The following is a 22,464-nucleotide window of genomic DNA, read 5'->3' on the forward strand; positions in this document are numbered from 1 at the left end:
GAAACAAGGAGAAATGATACTGTATGGTGCAATAAGTAGACATTACTCTATATGGTATGGGGGCAGCAAGCAGACATTATACAACTTGTAGCCCCCATACAGTATAATGTCTCCTTCTTGTCCCCATACAATATGATATCCCCTTTTTGCACCCATACAGTATACATTAATGTCTCCTTGTTGCCCAATAGTATGGGGCCACAAGGAGACATTATTCTATATGGTGATGGGAGCCACAAGATGACATTATATAGTATGGGGCTTGTAAAGTAAAATGTCTCTGTGTTGCCCCCATATATTACAGTCATGTCTTCTTGTAGCCCCATTGTCCCACACCATGTAATGAGGCCCAGGCACACAGATTTAGAAATGAACGGGTCTGCATTCAATCCACAGAAAATGCATGAGGCTTTAAAGGGCTTCTGTCAGCCCACTAAACCCTTTTTTTTTTCCCCGTTAATATTAATCCCTACACTGCAAGCTCCCTGTATATATGCTAAATATAAATTTTCGTTCAGTAGATATTGTTAAAAATCAAGTTTTATAATATGTAAATTACCTTGCTACCAGCAAGTAGGGCGGCTACTTGCTGGTAGCAGCCGCATCCTCCTCTCATCATGACGCCCCCTCCGCCGTTTGATTGACAGGGCCAGGGAACGGGTTCGTTCTCTGCTGGCCCTGTTCGAATTCAAAATATCGCGCCTGCGCCGTACCTTTCTTTAATCGGTGCATGCGCACTGAGAGGCGGCCTCTCTCCCGGCCGCTCCATCCTCAATGCGCCTGCGCCGGGTGTGGATGTGACGTCATCGGCGCAGGCGCACTGAAAGGCGGCCGCTCCATCCTCAATGCGCCGATGACTTCACATCTACACCCGGCGCAGGCACATTGAGGATGGAGCGGCCGGGAGAGAGGCCGCCTCTCAGTGCGCCTGCACCGATTAAAGAAAGGTACGGCGCAGGCGCGATATTTTGAATTCGAACAGTGCCAGCAGAGAACGAACCTGTTCCCTGGCCCTGTCAATCAAACGGCGGAGGGGGCGTCATGATGAGAGGAGGATGCGGCTGCTACCAGCAAGTAGCCGCCCTACTTGCTGGTAGCAAGGTAATTTACATATTATAAAACTTGATTTTTAACAATATCTACTGAACGAAAATTTATATTTAGCATATATACAGGGAGCTTGCAGTGTAGGGATTAATATTAACGGGGGAAAAAAAAAAGGGTTTAGTGGGCTGACAGAAGCCCTTTAAAGACCTATCTGGGTGGACATTACATACAGCGCTCCTAAACATACATGGTAATACAGCGCCACATACCTCTGGCAATATCTTCTCTGATGTGGACATTCTCTTTCCTCGTCTTCTCCATTCCTCATCTTCTTCCCCAATAACTAACAGACTGCCCTCAATAGCAATAGTGCCTCCAATAGCAACTCCATTAGTAGTAGTGCCCTCCATATTGTGCCCAATAATAATGCCCCCACTGTACCCCCAATATTAATAAGGCCCCCATAGGACATTAAGGCTCCTTATAGTGCCCCCATTTATATAATGCCCTCCCTCTCTAGTATACTACCCCCATATATAATGCTACCCCCCCCATAGTATGATGCCCCCTTATATAATGCTTTCCCGCCCTCTAGTATAATGCCCTCCCCCTGTGTAGTATAATGCTCCCATATAAAAAGGTCTTCCCCTCTAATATAATGGCCCCAATATATAATGCTCCCTATGTTAGTATAGTGCTCTTCCTCCCACCAGGTACTTCCACCAGTAGTGCCATACATAAATCTATTTAACAAACAAGCATTATACTCACCTGCAGGCCACAGGTTTCTTCTGTCCTCACGCTACAGGGCCTTAGTTGACCCTTCCCAGTGCAGGCATTCTCCACCAGGTCAGGGGCAGCGTGATGACATGGTCAAGTTCCTACGTCATCGTACTGTGCATGACCCGGCAAAGGATATCGCAATGATTTCATTATGACCACCTTCGCTGTTTATAGGTTTCAGGCCTAGTAACCTGAGCTGCATGACGATGAATGGTGGGGATGGGAGCTAGAAGCTCGTGTGCCCAGCGGCAAACTGCCGTCCTCCTGCCTCATGGCAGAATATTTTTTTATTATCGCGGTAGATCATATATACTGGTAAAGCGCCCAACACTAATCTAGGGCCAATTTCATGGGAACATGGAGTGTACAGATGTTCCCTTGGGGGGTTGATGTGATCCTACAGTTCTAGTGCCAGCCTCTGTGCTACTATATCCTAATGTACATTTGGTAGGTTAGCAAGAAGTAGAAGACAGATGGCAGAGAATATGGCTGCATAGAGTTGGGCCTCATTCACACTTGCATATTTTGGTCAGTATTTTAAATCTGTTGTAAGCCTAAGCCAGGAATGACTGCAATACATGGGGGTTCTCCAAGAATGATTAGCTGCCTAGGGGTGTGAGGGTCGGGCCTCACTAGACACTACACTGCCCTACAATAGATGGTAATGATGTCTTCCTGCCTACCATATGCCATCATAGCTGAGCAGCCTGACAGGAGCACGCACCAATATGAATATATTGAGGTGCCAGAGTGTAGTGAGAACCCCTCACCATCCTAGGCAGCTCTGGAAGTGGTGCCAACCAATCCTGTTCTCATTCTATAAATCTCCTGCAATCTGTGGACATTATGAAGCTCCTTTTTCACATGGCAGTCTGCCTCTATACCTACTGGGTAGCACATAAGGTATGGCTGCCCCTGCATAATTTCGTAGGCACATTGTTTGCAGTTCAGGTAGCTGCTTAATGACAAGAGATGTGGTGACAACAACGGTTCTCAGTGCTCTTTTGTTGTCACACTCAATTGTAGGGTTGCTGAAGCATATTCCAAAGCTGCCATGGAGAGGAACGTGCACCTAGTGCTGGATCGCAGATTGCATACGAAGTACATGAGACTGTGTTCCTCTTATTGCTTCTACTTGGATGAAGAGCTTTTATTTATATCTTGTTTGAAAAAGTATTCATATGTAAAGAGCTGGCAGATGTCACAAAATGTTAGTGCGGTTATAACAGAATATGCCAGCAGAGGGTGCACACGACATCTCAATTCTGTTCATATGTTTCCCACTGTATAACAAAGCAATATTCATCTGTAAAAGAAAATTTTACAGGAACCATAAATGCAGCCTTTGCTTTGCTATTATTCACTTCCCAGCAGAATGTTGCTTTCAGTTGCCACGCTTCTCTGGCAGTGGTCATTTACAGTGCCACGCTCCCCTGGCAGTGGTTATCAACTATGTTACACTTCCCTGGCCATAGTCTTTCATAGTGCCACACTCCCCTAGCCATAGTCATTCACAGTGCCACATTCTTCTGGCTGGTTTAGTTCACAGTGCCACTCTCTTTCCAGACTGCGGTCATTCACTGACTCTCTTTTGGCTGGAGTCATTTATAGTGCCATGCTCGCCTGGCTGCAATCGTTTGTGCCACTCTTTTCTGGCTCCAGTCGTTCATAGTGCCACTCTCTCCTAGCTATACTGGTTCTGTGCCACCCTTTTTCATTTGTTGTGATTCACAGTGTCACTCTCTCCTAGCTGCAGTCGTTCATTGTGTCACTCTCTCCTGGCTGCAGTCATTCATTGTTCCACTCTCTCCTGGCTGCAGTCGATCACAGTACCATGCTCACCATACTATGGGCATTCTGTGCCACTCTTTTGCATTTGCAGTCGTTCACAGTGCCACACTCTACTGGCTACAGTCATTTACAGTGCCTCTCTCTACTGGCTGCAGTCGTACACAGTGCCACTCTCTTCTGACTGCAGTCGTACACAGTGCCACGCTTTCCTGGTTGCAGTCATACATATTGCCACTCTCCCCTGGCTGCAGTCGTTCAGTGCCTCTCTCGCCTGGCTGCAGTATTTCGCAATGCCTCTCACCTGGCTGCAGTCGTACACAGTGCCACTTTCTCCTTGCTGCAGTCATACACAGTGCCCCTTCTCCTGGCTGCAGTCGTACACAGTGCCACTTTCTCCTGGTTGCAGTCGTACACAGTGCCACTTTCTCCTGGTTGCAGTCGTACACAGTGCCACTTTCTCCTGGCTGCAGTCGTACACAGTGCCACTTTCTCCTGGCTGCAGTCGTACACAGTGCCACTTTCTCCTGGCTGCAGTCGTTCACAGTGCCACTTCTCCTGGCTGCAGTCGTACACAGTGCCCCTTCTCCTGGCTGCAGTCGTACAGAGTGCCACTTTCTCCTGGCTGCAGTCGTTCACAGTGCCACTTTCTCCTGGTTGCAGTCGTACACAGTGCCACTTTCTCCTGGTTGCAGTCGTACACAGTGCCACTTTCTCCTGGCTGCAGTCGTACACAGTGCCACTTTCTCCTGGCTGCAGTCGTTCACAGTGCCACTTCTCCTGGCTGCAGTCGTACACAGTGCCCCTTCTCCTGGCTGCAGTCGTACAGAGTGCCACTTTCTCCTGGCTGCAGTCGTTCACAGTGCCACTTTCTCCTTGCTGCAGTCATACACATTGCCACTCTCCTGCCTGCAGTCGTACACAGTGCCCCTTCTCCTGGCTGCAGTCGTACACAGTGCCCCTTCTCCTGGCTGCAGTCGTACACAGTGCCCCTTCTCCTGGCTGCAGTCGTTCACAGTGCCACTTTCTCCTGGCTGCAGTCGTTCACAGTGCCACTTTCTCCGGGCTGCAGTCGTTCACAGTGCCACTTTCTCCTGGCTGCAGTCGTTCACAGTGCCACTTTCTCCTGGCTGCAGTCGTACACAGTGCCCCTTCTCCTGGCTGCAGTCGTACACAGTGCCCCTTCTCCTGGCTGCAGTCGTACATAGTGCCACTTTCTCCTGGCTGCAGTCATTCACAGTGCCACTTTCGCCTTGCTGCAGTCATACACATTGCCACTCTCCTGCCTGCAGTCGTACACAGTGCCCCTTATCCTGGCTGCAGTCGTACACAGTGCCCCTTCTCCTGGCTGCAGTCGTACACAGTGCCCCTTCTCCTGGCTGCAGTCGTACATAGTGCCACTTTCTCCTGGCTGCAGTCGTTCACAGTGCCACTTTCGCCTTGCTGCAGTCATACACATTGCCACTCTCCTGCCTGCAGTCGTACACAGTGCCCCTTATCCTGCCTGCAGTCGTACACAGTGCCACTTTCTCCTGGTTGCAGTCGTACACAGTGCCACTTTCTCCTGGCTGCAGTCGTTCACAGTGCCACTTTCTCCTGGCTGCAGTCGTTCACAGTGCCACTTTCTCCTGGCTGCAGTCGTTCACAGTGCCACTTTCTCCTGGCTGCAGTCGTACACAGTGCCCCTTCTCCTGGCTGCAGTCGTACACAGTGCCCCTTCTCCTGGCTGCAGTCGTACATAGTGCCACTTTCTCCTGGCTGCAGTCATTCACAGTGCCACTTTCGCCTTGCTGCAGTCATACACATTGCCACTCTCCTGCCTGCAGTCGTACACAGTGCCCCTTATCCTGGCTGCAGTCGTACACAGTGCCCCTTCTCCTGGCTGCAGTCGTACACAGTGCCCCTTCTCCTGGCTGCAGTCGTACATAGTGCCACTTTCTCCTGGCTGCAGTCGTTCACAGTGCCACTTTCGCCTTGCTGCAGTCATACACATTGCCACTCTCCTGGCTGCAGTCGTACACAGTGCCCCTTATCCTGGCTGCAGTCGTACACAGTGCCCCTTCTCCTGGCTGCAGTCATACACAGTGCCCCTTCTCCTGGCTGCAGTCGTACATAGTGCCACTTTCTCCTGGCTGCAGTCGTTCTGCCACTTTCTCCTGGCTGCAGTCGTTCACAGTGCCACTTTCGCCTTGCTGCAGTCATACACATTGCCACTCTCCTGCCTGCAGTCGTACACAGTGCCCCTTCTCCTGGCTGCAGTTGTACACAGTGCCCCTTATCCTGGCTGCAGTCGTACACAGTGCCACTTTCTCCTGGTTGCAGTCGTACACAGTGCCACTTTCTCCTGGTTGCAGTCGTACACAGTGCCACTTTCTCCTGGCTGCAGTCGTTCACAGTGCCACTTTCTCCTGGCTGCAGTCGTTCACAGTGCCACTTTCTCCTGGCTGCAGTCGTTCACAGTGCCACTTTCTCCTGGCTGCAGTCGTACACAGTGCCCCTTCTCCTGGCTGCAGTCGTACACAGTGCCCCTTCTCCTGGCTGCAGTCGTACACAGTGCCCCTTCTCCTGGCTGCAGTCGTACAGAGTGCCACTTTCTCCTGGCTGCAGTCGTTCACAGTGCCACTTTCTCCTGGCTGCAGTCATTCACAGTGCCACTTTCTCCTGCCTGCAGTCGTACACAGTGCCCCTTCTCCTGGCTGCAGTCGTACATAGTGCCACTTTCTCCTGGCTGCAGTCGTTCACAGTGCCACTTTCGCCTTGCTGCAGTCATACAAATTGCCACTCTCCTGCCTGCAGTCGTACACAGTGCCCCTTCTCCTGGCTGCAGTCGTACACAGTGCCACTTTCTCCTGGTTGCAGTCGTACACAGTGCCACTTTCTCCTGGTTGCAGTCGTACACAGTGCCACTTTCTCCTGGTTGCAGTCGTACACAGTGCCACTTTCTCCTGGTTGCAGTCGTACACAGTGCCACTTTCTCCTGGTTGCAGTCGTACACAGTGCCACTTTCTCCTGGTTGCAGTCGTACACAGTGCCACTTTCTCCTGGTTGCAGTCGTACACAGTGCCACTTTCTCCTGGCTGCAGTCGTTCACAGTGCCACTTTCTCCTGGCTGCAGTCGTTCACAGTGCCACTTTCTCCTGGCTGCAGTCGTTCACAGTGCCACTTTCTCCTGGCTGCAGTCGTACACAGTGCCCCTTCTCCTGGCTGCAGTCGTACACAGTGCCCCTTCTCCTGGCTGCAGTCGTACATAGTGCCACTTTCTCCTGGCTGCAGTCGTTCACAGTGCCACTTTCGCCTTGCTGCAGTCATACACATTGCCACTCTCCTGCCTGCAGTCGTACACAGTGCCCCTTCTCCTGGCTGCAGTCGTACACAGTGCCACTTTCTCCTGGTTGCAGTCGTTCACAGTGCCACTTTCTCCTGGCTGCAGTCGTTCACAGTGCCACTTTCTCCTGGCTGCAGTCGTTCACAGTGCCACTTTCTCCTGGCTGCAGTCGTACACAGTGCCCCTTCTCCTGGCTGCAGTCGTACACAGTGCCACTTTCTCCTGGCTGCAGTCGTTCACAGTGCCACTTTCTCCTGGCTGCAGTCGTTCACAGTGCCACTTTCTCCTGGCTGCAGTCGTTCACAGTGCCACTTTCTCCTGGCTGCAGTCGTTCACAGTGCCACTTTCTCCTTGCTGCAGTCATACACATTGCCACTCTCCTGCCTGCAGTCGTACACAGTGCCACTTTCTCCTTGCTGCAGTCATACACATTGCCACTCTCCTGCCTGCAGTCGTACACAGTGCCCCTTCTCCTGGCTGCAGTCGTCCACAGTGCCACTTTCTCCTGGCTGCAGTCGTACACAGTGCCTCTCTCTTTTGGCTTCAGCCACTCGCTGTGCTATGCTGGGAGCTGGAAAGAGAACATTGAGGCAATTTACCTGTTGGGAGCACTTCTGTTATTCTGACATTTTTAAAGTATACGTCCATAGTTGAACATCATTTTACATAAAGTTACTTTATACAGATCCAGTTCTGCAATGACAATTCTACTGACATCTTTCATCATAAAGTACTGATGGCATATTGCTAGGATGTGCGATCAATGTATAGCGCTGATCTCTAGAACAAAGTGTCAGTGTGATTGGGAAAGCCACTTTGTGCTGTGCTCAGCTTTATATGCATAGACTAGTGCAGGGGTAGGCAACCTCCGGAACTCCAGCTGTTGTGAAACCACAACTCCCAGCATGCATACTTACTCTGCTCTTACTCCCATAGAAATGAATGGAGCATGCTGGGAATTGTAGTTTCACAGCAGCTGGAGTGCCGAAGGTTGCTGATCCCTGGACTAGTGTGTAAAAAAAAAATGTAAAAAAAAGTCTGAATATTTCTGTTCCATCCCCTCCAGTCACCATCACTCCTCCTATGGCGACTATGCAGCAGTACCGCAGCGGGCAGATATACATAAATGCCAGTGTGATACCACATTGCCCAGTTGCTGTTGGTGCATAGTGACTGGTCACCAGTAGAGGAAGCAGTGCAATGTACAATTCTTAGTACATACCGCCACATTGACTATCGGTATGTGGCATCTTAACTCGATAGATAGTGCTTCATGGGAAAGTGCAAGCAGATCTCACCAAGCAGATGGAGACAATTAGGATGAATTCTTACCATGGTGGAGAGGAAGTGGCAGTGAAGGGGAATATGGAAACAAAATGACATCAGAAAATAGCTGAAATTGTTATGGGGGGGGGGGGGGGGGGTAGTACTACCTACCTTTCTAACTTAATTTATTGATAAGAATTTTTGGCATGATTCCCTTAAAGGGGAATAGCTTCATAATATTAATAACTCATCTTTAAAGGGTTTGTGCCACCATTAAATGTTATTCTAATATAATGTAGCATGAAAAACAAGTTACACTTCTAATTTACTTTCAGTTACAAAAATGCTGCAGTTGTGAGAGATTCTCTATTCATAATTATAATGGCGCCCCCTGGTGTTTAATCTCTATAGTAATGTGCATGGCCACCTGCGCACCTGCGAAGTGGTCGCACATGCTCAGTTCCATCCTTTAACTGTTGCTCTACATTGGTAGAGCACCTTTCCTGAAAGGAGCCACACTAAATATATATATATGGTGGATTCAGGACCTTAAGATGCCCAATAAACATTGGATTAATGTGCCAATATATGGGGGCCTCCTAACTGTCCCCTAATAAAAGATGTTCTATTCCACTGGCCGAAGAAAAAAAACACAATACAACAGCACTCTGCAAACACAAATAACGTATAATAATGCCATAGTTATAGAAAATATTCTGGTGCTAATACTACGCTTATATTCTTTGCAAATAAATTTTGTACAAAATTATTTCGGCCCGTCTGCCAAACGTCAAGGCGATCTCTATAAGACGGGAACTTAACACAAAATACTACCTGTTTTGTGCCATAATGGCCACCATAAAATCCAGGGAGTGCAGGTTCCACGTGCATGGTGGTTCCACTCTGCCTTTTACAATTTTTGGTGCCATAATGGCCTCCATTAAATCCAGGGAATGCAGGTACCAACATGCATGCTGAGCCCACTCCATACCTCTCCTGGTGCCAGACAGCTTCCAATGAATGCAGTGAGAGCAGGCTACAGCTTTATACTTACGCTAATTAAAATCACTGGCCTTCACCCCATTACAGTAAATATATTAAGCCGAGCTGAGCATGCATGTTTATGGGGCGGTCGGTGCAAATGGCCATCCATTGAACTAGTTTTTAGCCATGAGCTATGTTATTTGTACGGCCAGAACAAGGGATTATTTACATGGGCTGACACACAGAACAATGGAGGATCGTCCTCATGTAGAATTGGCAGCTGCCGACAAATGACTATTTTAGATGCCACATGAAAGATGAGACCGATGAACGAGCGGGTGATTGGCGGCACCCTTACACGGGGCAGTTATCGGGGACAAGCATTTGTAGCCACGCTCATCCTCAATAATTGGCCCAATGTTCACTCGTGTTAAAGGGCCCTAACTCCTCGTTCATATTTTCTATTTCACTGATATGTGCTGTCCACATTTTTCACGGACAGCAAATGTACCCATTGATTTGATTGTGTCTGTTCACACATCAGTATTTTTTTCTGAATATGGGTCAGTGAAAAAAATCACAGAGACATGCACTACTTTGGTCCATTGAAGTCTATGGGCTGTGAAAATCACTGACACAACACGGATGGCATCCGTTTTTCACTGACCACTAATAGGAGATGCTTTGGAAATTTGTTTTTAGCTGAGCAGAGTCTGTGAAATATGGAGGGTAAAATCATCATCAAAAGCATAATCAATAGTACAAATTTACGTGCGTTTCTGTTGTAGATTTCTAGCAGATTTTTTGGCACACAAATCTGCACCAAAAGAGCATTAAACAAACTCACATAAATATGCACCATTTACTGTGGTTTTGGTGCAACCACTCTACATATGACCTGACATGCTACAGATTGGAAAATCTGCACAGAGGGTCAATTTCCGCACCTAAGAAGAAAACAAAGCGTACATGACATTTGTCAAACCTCATTCACTTTGCATGTACCGTATTACATTGTGGCTTTTCTGCACAAAAATTGGCGCTGAAAAACTGTATATAATCCGCATTGTGTGCAGTTATTCTAACTCTCCAGAAGCTGAACAGTCCCATCTCAATACGACCTCTTCTGTGTGGTGCCAGTTCTGAGCATTGATTGTGCGGCCGCTGGACTGCGGGGACCGGATGTGACTATACTGTAATTGCTAAACACTGTGGAAATGCGCTGTAAATAAGTAATGAGGAATCTCACATCCACAATTCCCGGCGGAGCTCACTCAGACAGCACTGATAACAGATTTATCTATCTTATATTACATCGGGACTTCTCTGTAAATAAGCATCAGTATTTTCCAGAATGGAACTTTCCATGGACGTAGAGCCATTTCCATGACATGACCACCCGTATGTTGTCTCATCTGTTGCATCGAGCTGCAGGCTTGGTTTAGGGCTTATGCACACGATTAGTGTTGATCGAATCGAGCTTCCGATCCAAGATCCGAAGTCGATTTGTTCAAAACTTAGTTTTAATGCTGCATGGAGACCTGTCTCCGTGCAGCATTAAAATGTTTGGCCGGTGAAATTCGCTATGATCGTTATCACCGAAGTCTTGCGGGTTTTCGGTGAATAACTTCGGCATTCAATTTTTAAACTTGAAAACAATTTTAAAACAGGAATCCGAAGTCGTCTCCGGTACAGGCTGGTACCTCGGTACCAAAGCCCACTTCGGATCCAAGTTTTGATATGGTTTTCAAGTTCTAAAATCGAAGTCTGAAGTTATTCACCGAAGTCTCACGAGACTTATGTGATAATGAATTTCCTGCGCCAGAGCCCATAAATTTGATTGCTGTACGGAGACGAATCTCTATACTGCATTCAAACGAATATTTGAGCGAATTGACTTCGAATCCGAAGCTCGATTCGCTCAACAGTACACACGATCATACTTTTGGTCTGTTTCAGACCCACATATTTTGCAGATCGCACGTGGACCCATTCATTTATATGGGGCCCAAAAAAATGCGGCCAGCACATGGATGTCATCTGTGTGATGTCCACATCCATGTGTCCTATGTCCCATTCTGATTCGTTTTGCGGACAAGAATAGCATTTCTTCAATAGTCCGTTGACGTTTGTGGAGTATGCACAGGGATGGCATTTCTGGGGCACCGTTGCACCGTTAAGCTCCTCCCTCATCAGCTGGCTATGCTCTGACTCAGTAGGCCCGCTAAGTCCCACTCTCAGTGCAGCTTGGGCACTTCTACAACTGGGGAGCGTCCCCAGGGTCCTTGTGCAATGAAAGGGCTGCATAGGTGGTATTTTTTCAGCCAATTGCTTGTGGCCAGTAGGGGACCCTGCGATCTCTGGGGACCTAAGCATTTGCTTGGATTGCATGGTGATACCATGCACCACTGAGTATTTGGTAGGATATGTCATAAAAGTCTGATGGGTGGAAGAACCACCTCTAGGACCTTCTTGTTCCAGGCAAAACGGCTACCACTGATAGTCTGTGGGAAGTACAGGAACAACTGCCCATATGCTATAGGTGACAGGAAATGAAGTTACATGAAGCTTCTTCTACAATCACATCTAAACCTAAATTCAGAATTTGGCTGGTTAAGAGAACAGCACACGATAGCTATATTCATTGTCATTAATGTTTGATCAATGGGAACTGATTACCCCACAATTGGGAAAACTGGGTTCTCATTGCTACTTAGAAGACAGGCCAAAGAAGGAGGCACTTCCACACTACATGTACAGTCTCGATAGGCCAGGGAGGGGGATGAAGACAATATAGTGTGTGCCACTAATGCCTATTCCTGCTGCTTTCCACGTGTAGCCAAACTTGATGCAGAAATGTATAATGTGTCTTCTTGGATTCTCCTGGGCCACCAAATGCAGTCCATGGAGAAGACTGGCCCTGCTTTCCACCGTCATACAACTTTATCAGCTCTCCATCCTGATACAAGAGAGCTGTGAATAATTAATTTGTGCAGATTTTCTGGGAGGGTCCAACAGGATGTGGATACCGAAAAGATAAAGCTTTGCCTTCATGAACTGTGGCTTTAATGATGGATTTAAAGGTTAATATGCTGGGCTTGGTCTGATCTGAATTCCATAGTCCAATAAAATTGAAAAGCTAGAGCACAAAGTTTATTTTAGGTATGTGTCAGGGCTTATTCACTCACAGTTTTGTCCTTGGTAGAGCTGCATGTGGGGAATAAAGCGTTGGTAAAAGAAAAAAGCCATGCAAAAATGCCAACAATCTTTGGGGGTCATTTATCAAACTAAATTAGGCGTATTTCTGGCGCAGATTGTGGCTCAAAGGTCATTTGCACCACAATCTGTGACTTCCCCCCGCTTACTCCAGGTCTACAGGGGGCGTGGTGTAGAAATGTACTACTTTCTACACCTGTTTTAGGGATACAAAGTGGTCTAAATGTAAGACAGCTAGGAAGCTGTCTTAGATTTAGAAGTGGCGGAGGATCCGCTAAAGTTATTTAGAGTCCGGCGCCTCTTCATAACTCCATAGGGTCCACCGCCAGCGCAGGGGCTTTATTAATACCAGTGTCTAAAACGCCAGTCTTAATGTATGTGCCCCTTTGTGTTTTTGTAAGCTGGAAAAAACCAATGGAGGTCTATGGGAGAAAACCATCAAAAAAAACACCATTGACCCAAAATACACCTAAAGGGTGAAAGACTCTACTCCAAAAAATGCTTGTTTGTCCTGGGATTAATATTTTTCATAGACTTTCTATCCTCATGTGGCACTACCATTTTTTGCCCAAAAAACGCTAAAACCCATAAAACGCCCAAAAAATTAAGTGTGCATCTGTATGATTCCATTACAGAAAGGTCACACAGAGGCACACAGCATTATCAATCATGATAATGCCTCCCACATGGGACACGCTCGTGTGAAAGAGCCCTTAGAGCAGGGCTGGCCAACCTGCGGCTCTTCAGCTGTTGTAAAACTACAACTCCCACCATTCCCTGCTGTAAGCTGATAGCTGTAAGCAGACTGGGCATGCTGGGAGTTGTAGTTTTGCAACAGCTGGAGAGCTGTAGGTTGGCCAGCCCTGCCTTAGAGCTTCAATTGTCCTCAAGTGAAGCCTTGAGAGTCCAGAGCGCAGTGTGAACTACTACATGTGCACCTACAGACACTGCTGTGAAGTGAGGCCACCCATCACTAAATAACCACTAGGCCAGTATCACCCAAGTGCTGAATCACCACTAGTGTTGAGGGAAGTGAGCTTCGGATGCTACATCAGCTATTCAGAATGCTATTATTTTCCCTTATAACCATGTTATAAGGGGAAATAATAATGATCGGGTCTCCATCCCGATCGTCTCCTAACAACCATGCCTGAAAATCGCACCGCATCCGCACTTGCTTGCGATTTCCACACAGCCCCATTCACTTCTATGGGGCCTGCATTGCGTGAAAAACGCAGAATATAGAACATACTGCGATTTTCACGCAACGCACAAGTGATGCGTGAAAATCACCGCTCATGTGCACAGCCCCATAGAAATGAATGAGTCCGGATTCAGTGCGGGTGCAATGCGTTCATGTCACGCATTGCACCCACGCGGAAATCTCGCCTGTGTGAAAGAGGCCTAATACTGCCATAGTGTCCAAATAACACTGTAATACGGTACCACGTACTGCCTCCATACGGTGTCTAATGCCAGCATCCTATTCCAAACAACGGCATACAACACAGTAATGCAGTGCCAAATAGTACCACAATATAGTGCCAAAGCTGCTATGCAATTCTGCTTTTCGGCAAAGGGATAATTCTAAGCAATTCTCTTTGAGCCATACAGCCTGGATGTATTAGCTGGTGATGTGTGATATAGAAAGTATTGCCTAGAATGGACAAAATTGTAGGAGGCCGTCATCTGGGAATAAATTAAAATGGGTAAAATTTATCACGCCCCCATGATTTTTTGGGCTTAAAAATGTTGCAAACCTCAACTATTTTAGTTGCAACTGGCATTTTATGTTTACAAAAAGTGGTGTGGTGAGGACGGCACATTCATCATTATTTACTCCAGAAACTACTCCAAGCTCCTGTAGATTTCATCCTGGCGCACAGACTGCCGGAGGAGACGTAATTTATGATGATGCCTACGCCTTGTCATAAATGACATGCCTCCTCTGGCAGTACATGCCGTGTAAAGAACAACGCAGTAAACGCCGGTCTTGACAAATCAGGGACAATGCTTTTTCTGTCGGGGACTCACAGCAAGTAGACATCTTGGAACGGGAAGGATTTAAGAAAGTTGCATAACCTTTCATTACATAGTGAGTAAGATTTACTTCAATAAGACCTGCTATGTCTCCTAGAGCTTCAGAGTCAATAAGAGACATCATTCTATGCTGCCACATAATGCTTGTGTAAAGTGCGTTATTAGAGGTATCATTATTACTGCATTCATGGCATGCGGTGCTCTATTCTTTGTTGTGTCTACACCCCTGAACATTGTGTGCCGAGCAGTTATTTAATACTATGCCAATAGTACATTTTACTTGTCGTCCAGTTCTGTAAATGAGATACAGTGCATTTAGAGTCTTCAGACCGTTTCACATTTTGTTGCGTTGCGGCCTTGTGCTAAAACTACAAACTTTCACCATCAATCTGCATTCAATACCTCATAATGAGAAAGTAAAAACAGAATTCTGCAAATTTTTGCAGATTTATTAAAAAGGAAAAACATTTTGCTCGGAAATGTCAAAGTTTTGGGAGCTTCCCATTTCTCTTGATTATCTTTGAGATTTGTCTACACCTTGATTGGAGACCACCTGAGGTAAATTCAGTTTATTGAACATGATTTGAAAAGACAACCCCTGTTCATATAAGGTCTCATAGCTGACAATGCATATCGGATCACAAACCAAGCCATACGGAGGAAGGAACTGCCTGTTGCACTGAAAGTTCCCAAGAGCACAGTGGCCTCCATAGTTCTTAGATTGAAAAAGTTTGGAACAACTAGGATTCTTCCTAGAGCTGGACGCCCCACAAAACTAAGTAATCGGGAGAAAAGGGCCTTAGTAAGACAGGTGACCAAAAAACCAATGGTCACTCTGGCTGAGCTGTGCAGATGGGAGAAATTTTTAGAAGGTCAACCATCACTGCAGCACTCCACCAATTTGTGCTTTATGACAGCGTGGTCATTATGGAGAGTGCCTAGTATGCGTAAGTACATATTGTGTTGTATTGTAGGCCGGGCAATGCCCCTCTGGGTTTCAAATCTGATGCCAGCAGATGTAAGATGTGCTAAATTCTTATATTTGTCACGATACTAGTGGAATACTGCTGGAATCCAATGGCAGGGACATGGCCTGTACACAGGAAGCTCCGGAGTCTTGAACAGGAGGTTGCAGGACTGAAGGATGAAGCAGAGCCAGACAGGTGGAGCCGTTACTGGTAGCAACGGTGCAGGACCGAAGGATGCAGTAGAGCCGAGGTCAGACGAGCAATGGCTCAGGTCAGGGCAGGCGGCACAGGAATGTAGTCAGGCAATCCGGGTCGGCAACAGGAGGTAGCAGGATGTCACAGAGTAGCAGGGTAAGGGTCCATCCACACATCCGTAAGTGTTTTGCGGATAGATCCGCAAAACACGGACACTGGCAATGTGCATTCCGTAATTTGCGGACCGCACATCGCCGCCACTATAATAGAAAATGCCTAATCTTGTCCGCAATTGCGGACAAGAATAGGACATGTTCTATTTTTTTGTGGAAGCGGAAGCACGGATGCGGAAGTGCGGATCCGCGGATGCGGACAGCACATTCCGGCCCTATTGAAAATGAATGTGTCTGCACCCGTTCCACAAAAATGCGGAACGGATGCGAACCCATTTTGCAGACGTGTGAATGGACCCTAAACCGCCAGGAGGAAGAACAAACCAGGGAGCTAGTTCCAGGACTGCACAAGCAGAAGCTAAAACACAATACTCAAGCAATTATTAACAGGCTTGAGAGGTTTAAATGTGAAACAGGAAGTAAGATGGCACCCAGGTGAGACACAATCCACCATCTTAACTGAGGGAGAACTTGAGGGCAAGACAATCTGAACTAAACAGACATAGCAGGATGATTCCTGACAATATTTTTCTCAGAAATGCAGAGGAACATTGACTGGGTTACAATGCTCCTGAAGCATACTCGTGGCACCTTCCATGGGAATAAATAGTACCTCAACCAAGGCCTCTCAGGCAGCCAAGTTTCTTTGCTCTGCTCTTTTAAAGGATAGTTACCCTGACGGAGCTGGATTCATGGTATGAGCAAAAGACATAAATCTTAATATGAAAAAGTACTATGAGAATAGTTTGAGACTACCACTGAAAACTTGGGACAATTGATCTATGAAACACAGGGACATATGTATAAATAAACGTGGTAGAGATGAACTCCAAATTTGTTTCGGACCTGATTCGTCAGAATTTGTAAAGTTTAATTCAGATATGAATGTATTCTGGACAATTCACATACGCTCCAATTAGCCTAAAAATTGGTATATAATACCTCACTAAATAAACATGGGTATAAGAGAGACTCACCCCACCCAACCCAACATTTAACTGTAAGTAAGGCATGCAATCTCATTTTCTATCCAAAACAACTAGAATATTGCACCCAGGGTTACAATTCTCTCAGACATGCAAGGTAGCTCTCCTATAAAGACAAAAGAACCATAACGTCTCAAGAGAAGATCTCCTTGCTTTGCTGACTGGCCTTGGGGAGTACTCTTTGTGGTGTCCTTTATCATTAGGTTTATTTTACAATCTTAAATACCCTGCACATGTAGAGGCACTTAAACTGTATTTACATTTAGTCAGATGACTATTGATTGCCTACTCTTGACATGGGCGTTGTAATTTTATTAGTCTCAACTTACTTAAAGTTTAACTTTTATTAGTGATTTTTAAATATTTGGTGAATACTTAATCCTAACCTACTAAATTGAAAACTATCAGCAGTCGACCTGTAGTGTGCGGTGCTAGTAATTATCGATTTGTGTTCTCTGCTTATGTCGTGATGGCAGTCTATAGCAGGGCTACCTATCTATTCTATATGTGTCTCTATATATGCTCTCAGAGCTGTATTGATAGCACTTTGCTAGCTATGCTGCTTGCTGGCTTGCTCTATGCCTACTGACTTGTTGTTACAGCGTATCTTGCTACTTTGTAGCTATCGGCTATGGATGGCTACAATCTGTTTGCTTTCATTGCCTATGCTACTGTCTGTTTGATCGCAATTGACGGCACATTCATTTATTGTCCTGCCTCACAGTTACTCAGTAGCTCGCACACAATATCTGGGTCGGCTGTTGTCTAAAACCTAGTTACTGCCCCCCGACATGTTTCGCCATATACATATAGCCGATAGCTATAGTGCTATCAATACAGCTCTGAGAGCATATATAGAGACACATATAGAATAGATAGGTAGCCCTGCTATAGACCGCCATCACGACATAAGCAGAGAACACAAATGGATAATTACTAGCACCACACACTACAGGTTGACTGCTGATAGTTTTAAATTTAGTAGGTTAGGATTAAGTATTCACCAAATATTTAAAAATCACTAATAAAAGTTAAACTTTAAGTAAGTTGAGACTAATAAAATTACAACGCCCATGTCAAGAGTAGGCAATCAATAGTCATCTGACTAAATGTAAATACACTTTATCATTAGGGAGACCAAAAACTATTCATGAAAGTATTGTATGCCAAGCAACAGTGTTCTTGCTTTCTGGGAAGAATATATGCAAATTCTCTTATCTTATTTCTGCTGGCATTAGACTTTTCGCTTTTGTCAGGAAAGCTAATTTGCATACCTTTGGGTTTTTGGGAAGGATATTCAAATTAGCCTTTCTTACAGAAAAATTAAAGAATGCTAATCTCATGCCAGCTGAATTAAGATATGTCAATTTGAATATATTCTTCCTAGGAACTAAGTAGTGTTGCCTGGCATACAATACTCATCATGCATATTTTTTGTCTCCTTAATGATAAAGAGTACAGTTTCCATGGCCAAGAAATCATTTATTATTATATTATTTTTTTTAGACCTGCAATCACAGGTGCTCTGGGTTCTCTGCACTGAATTCTCCCCCCCCCCCCCCCCCCATCATATTTCTCTTTTGCTCTGCCTGACAGCTCTAGCAGTTTCCTCATTGAAAGACGGAGCTGTCACTCCAAGGGGATGGGCGAGGAAGTGTTCAGTGCCAAGATCCCAGAGCGCTGAACATGAAGGAAACTCCTTCTGGGCACTTGTGGCTGCAGTACTAGGGATTGAAAGCAATCTGCATGACTTTCTCTTTAGGCATTTATGCCCTAGTTTTCTCAACACCTGTATAGTGCTGCTGGCAGTTTTAAGGGTCTTAAAACTACTGACAGGCTCCCTTTAAAGGGTAATTCCCATTTTAGACATTGGGGGCATGTTGCTAGGATGTGCCCCAATGTCTGATAAGTGTGGGTCCCAGAGGTGGGACACGCAACCGTCCTCCATTCATTCCTATTGGAGCTGTGAAAACAGCCGAGTTCTGGCTCGGCTATTTCTGTGAGCCCCGTAGAAGTGAATGGAGCAGTGGCCAGGCTTGCGTGGTGCGTCTCCTATTCATTTCAATGGGACTTACAAAAATACCTGAGCGTGCTGCTCTACTATTTTCTCCGGTCCCATAGAAATGAATGGAGGGTGGCTGCGCTTACGCGGTGTGCCTTCTTGGACTTTGTGGGCTCAGTTCCAAGTATAAGTGCAGGTCCCAGAGGTGGGACTGGCACCTATAAGACATTGTGGGTATATCCTAGCGATATGTCCCCAATGTCTGAGATGGGAATAATCCTTTAAGAGTCACAAAACTTTTTGGAAATTTTTGATATGTCATAGGGACATATCAAAAGTGTTGATCGGCAGAAGACCCCTGACGATCTCTAAAACAGGTACTGAGAAGCACTCAGCCAAGCGCTTCTCCTGGCTTCTGAGCATTAGACTTGTAGACGAGCGCTTCTGACCCCTCTTTCTAGAGATTGGCAGGGGTCTAAGCGCTAGGACCTCCGCCAATCCACACTTTTGATATGTTACCGTGAAATATCAAAAATTTCAAAAAAGGGTAATTACTCTTTAATATCCACTGCATTAATAATTGCAGTACAATCTACCAGGATCCTGCTTGTACAGTAATTTACAAGTATTATATCTCTGGTTCTCATAATGGGCAGCCCTGGTGACTGACAGCCTCTGCTGTATAAATGTATATACAGATATTGCTGTCAGTCCATCACTGATATGACTGCCCACCGGACACCTTAGCGTAGAATGGCAAGAGATTAAAGGGGTTTTACGAGACTTTGATACTGATGGCCAATCTTCAGAATAGGTCAGTGGTCGGCAACCCGCGGCTCGCGAGCCACATGCGGCTCTTTTGATCCTTAGATGCGGCTCTTTGGTTCGGGCTGGCGGGTGGGCGGCCTTTCTTGCAAAATGTCAAGCTTTCAAAAGGTCCGTCATGCGCCTCCTGCCCCGTCTGTCTGCTCCTTCCACTTTAGGAATGAAGCAGGCAGGCGGGGCAGGAGGCGCATGGCGGAGGGTGAGATGTCACGCTGCGCACAGCAGCAGAAGGGCGGGCAGCAGCGGACTTTCAGCACAACACCGGCCATGTGAGGAGTGGTGAAGAGGCCGCCGCTCCGGTCCAGGAGGAGCAAAATGTCCTGCAGAAGAAAGGTAGGAGCTGCCCCCGGTGTGTGCACCGGCCCCACCGCAAGTGTCCCTGCCTCCTCCCTTCCCCCCCACTAATACATTATTTTACTTACTGGAGGGCACTTATGGGGGATATCTGTGGAGGGCACTTATGGGGGATATCTGTGGAGGGCACTTATGGGGGATATCTGTGGAGGGCACTTATGGGGGATATCTGTGGAGGGCACTTATGGGGGATATCTGTGGAGGGCACTTATGGGGGATATCTGTGGAGGGCACTTATGGGGGATATCTGTGGAGGGCACTTATATAGCATCTTATGCTATATATGTGTCATCCACAGATATCCCCCATAGGTGCCCTCCACAGATATCTCCCATAAGTGCGTCATCCACAGATATCCCCCATAAGTGCGTCATCCACAGATATACCCCATAAGTGCGTCATCCACAGATATCCCCCATAAGTGCGTCATCCACAGATATCCCCCATAAGTGCGTCATCCACAGATATCCCCCATAAGTGCGTCATCCACAGATATCCCCCATAAGTGCGTCATCCACAGATATCCCCCATAAGTGCGTCATCCACAGATATCCCCCATAAGTGCGTCATCCACATTACATCCACATCTGCAGACAAGTTTAATAAACGTAAAAAATGATAAAGATAAAATGAAATAATAATCAAGATCCAAATAAAAGAAAGTACATATAAAAGTATGTAAAAACACACTCTGGGCTCATGCCCACGAATGTAAGGGCGCCGTGCCTGTGCTGCGGACCGCAAATAGCGGTCCGCAATGCACGGACACAGACCATGGGGCAGCTGCATGAGGATCGCGGACCCATTCACTTAAATGGGGTTCGCGATCCGCATCCGGCTGCCCGCACCGCAAAAAAAGTAGCGCGTGCTGAAGTGAATGGGTCTATGAGGCGGGCTGCACACGGTCGTGTGCAGCCCGCATCATGGACCCATTCACTTCAATGGGTCCAGGATCCGGGATATGAGTGCTACAGTGTGCTACCGTAGTGCTTCTGGCTGTGCCTCCGCACCGCAAAAAAGTAGTGCATGCGCTACTTTTTTGCGGGGCGTAGGCACGGCCAGAAGCACCACGGAAGCACACTGTAGCACTCATATCCCGGATCCTGGACCCATTGAAGTGAATGGGTCCTTGATGCGGGCTGCACACGGCCAGTGCCCGTGTATTGCGGACCCGCCGTATGCGGCCTGCAATATGGCAACGGTGGGCACACAGTCGTGTGCATGAGCCCTAATAGTCCTCACTGGTACTGTTGACGCAATATTTTAGGTTTTAAAAATGTGGCTCTCGAAAAAAATTTCAATCGTGGTTTTGCGGATATTTGGCTCAGTTGAAAAAAAAGGTTGCCCACCACTGGAATAGGTCATCGATAGGGATCAGGGAACCCAATGTTTTCGGGTTTGGGTTCTGATGGACTTCTATTATGTCGGAATGCAAAACTGAAATCCTCTTAAAGGCTTCCGTTTTGCCTTCCTTCATAGAATTCCATTATATTCTGTGATAACGGAATCCATAAGGGAATTCCACCCAAACCTGTTGGGTTTGCTCATCCCTAGTCATCAATATCAGATCAGCAGGTGTCCATCTCCCAGGACCGCCAACGATCAGTTATTTGAAGAGTCTTCCGCGCTCTGGTGGGTGCCATGGTCTCTTCCTAAGCCAGTGATTTCATGTTCATTGGTCACATGGCTTAGGTGCAGCTCAGTCCCATTCAAATTAATTATAATAATAAAAAAAAATTATTACAATATCTAATAAAAAAATATTCAAATGTTTTGGAGGACATTTGTGACATATCACTAGGACATGTCATAAATATCACACATGTGCTGGTCCCACCTTCTAGGACCAGATCCTGTCACTTGCTTTTGGAAGGCAAGAAGTAAAAAATGGAAACAAAAACACAAACATTTACGAAGCAGTTAAAGTAGTTCTAAGCAGGAGCTACCCTCTAAGAAAACAGCAATCAAGGCAGTGTAATTATCTACACCCACGGCGATCACTGTAGAATTCAATGTACTGTCAGCGCTCCATGTGTTTCACAATAGTGGGATGCAATATGTCACAATAACATATCTTCTTCCAAGAAAAAATAGACATCAAGAAAGGAACCTCGGTGCATTCTGTACCGAAAGTCATAGGACTTAACGGGAATCAGTCACCAGCGACCTCCCATTCAAACTGTCCATAGACACATAGTTGTGGTTCACCCGATTAAAACATTTTCCTTTTGTTGATCCAAGGCTATGTTCCCAAGCTATTATACTTTTTCTTAATATGCAATTTAGGCTTTTGGTGCAGTGAGGGTGTCACAATTGCTTGTATTGCACGCACTCTTATCTTTGATTGAAAGGGCCAGGCAGTGACAAGCGGTATAGGTCATCAATATTAGATTGCTGGGGATCTAGACACTCACTGGATCTAGACACTGAAAAATCAGCTGGGATTCAGCCAGACAAAGATTTCTGCACGCAACGGGTTTTATCCGTCCAAATCCCAACATAAATGCTGTGG

This window comes from Bufo gargarizans, chromosome 6 (genome assembly GCF_014858855.1).
Source record: "Bufo gargarizans isolate SCDJY-AF-19 chromosome 6, ASM1485885v1, whole genome shotgun sequence".
NCBI classification, from domain to species: Eukaryota; Metazoa; Chordata; class Amphibia; order Anura; family Bufonidae; genus Bufo; species Bufo gargarizans.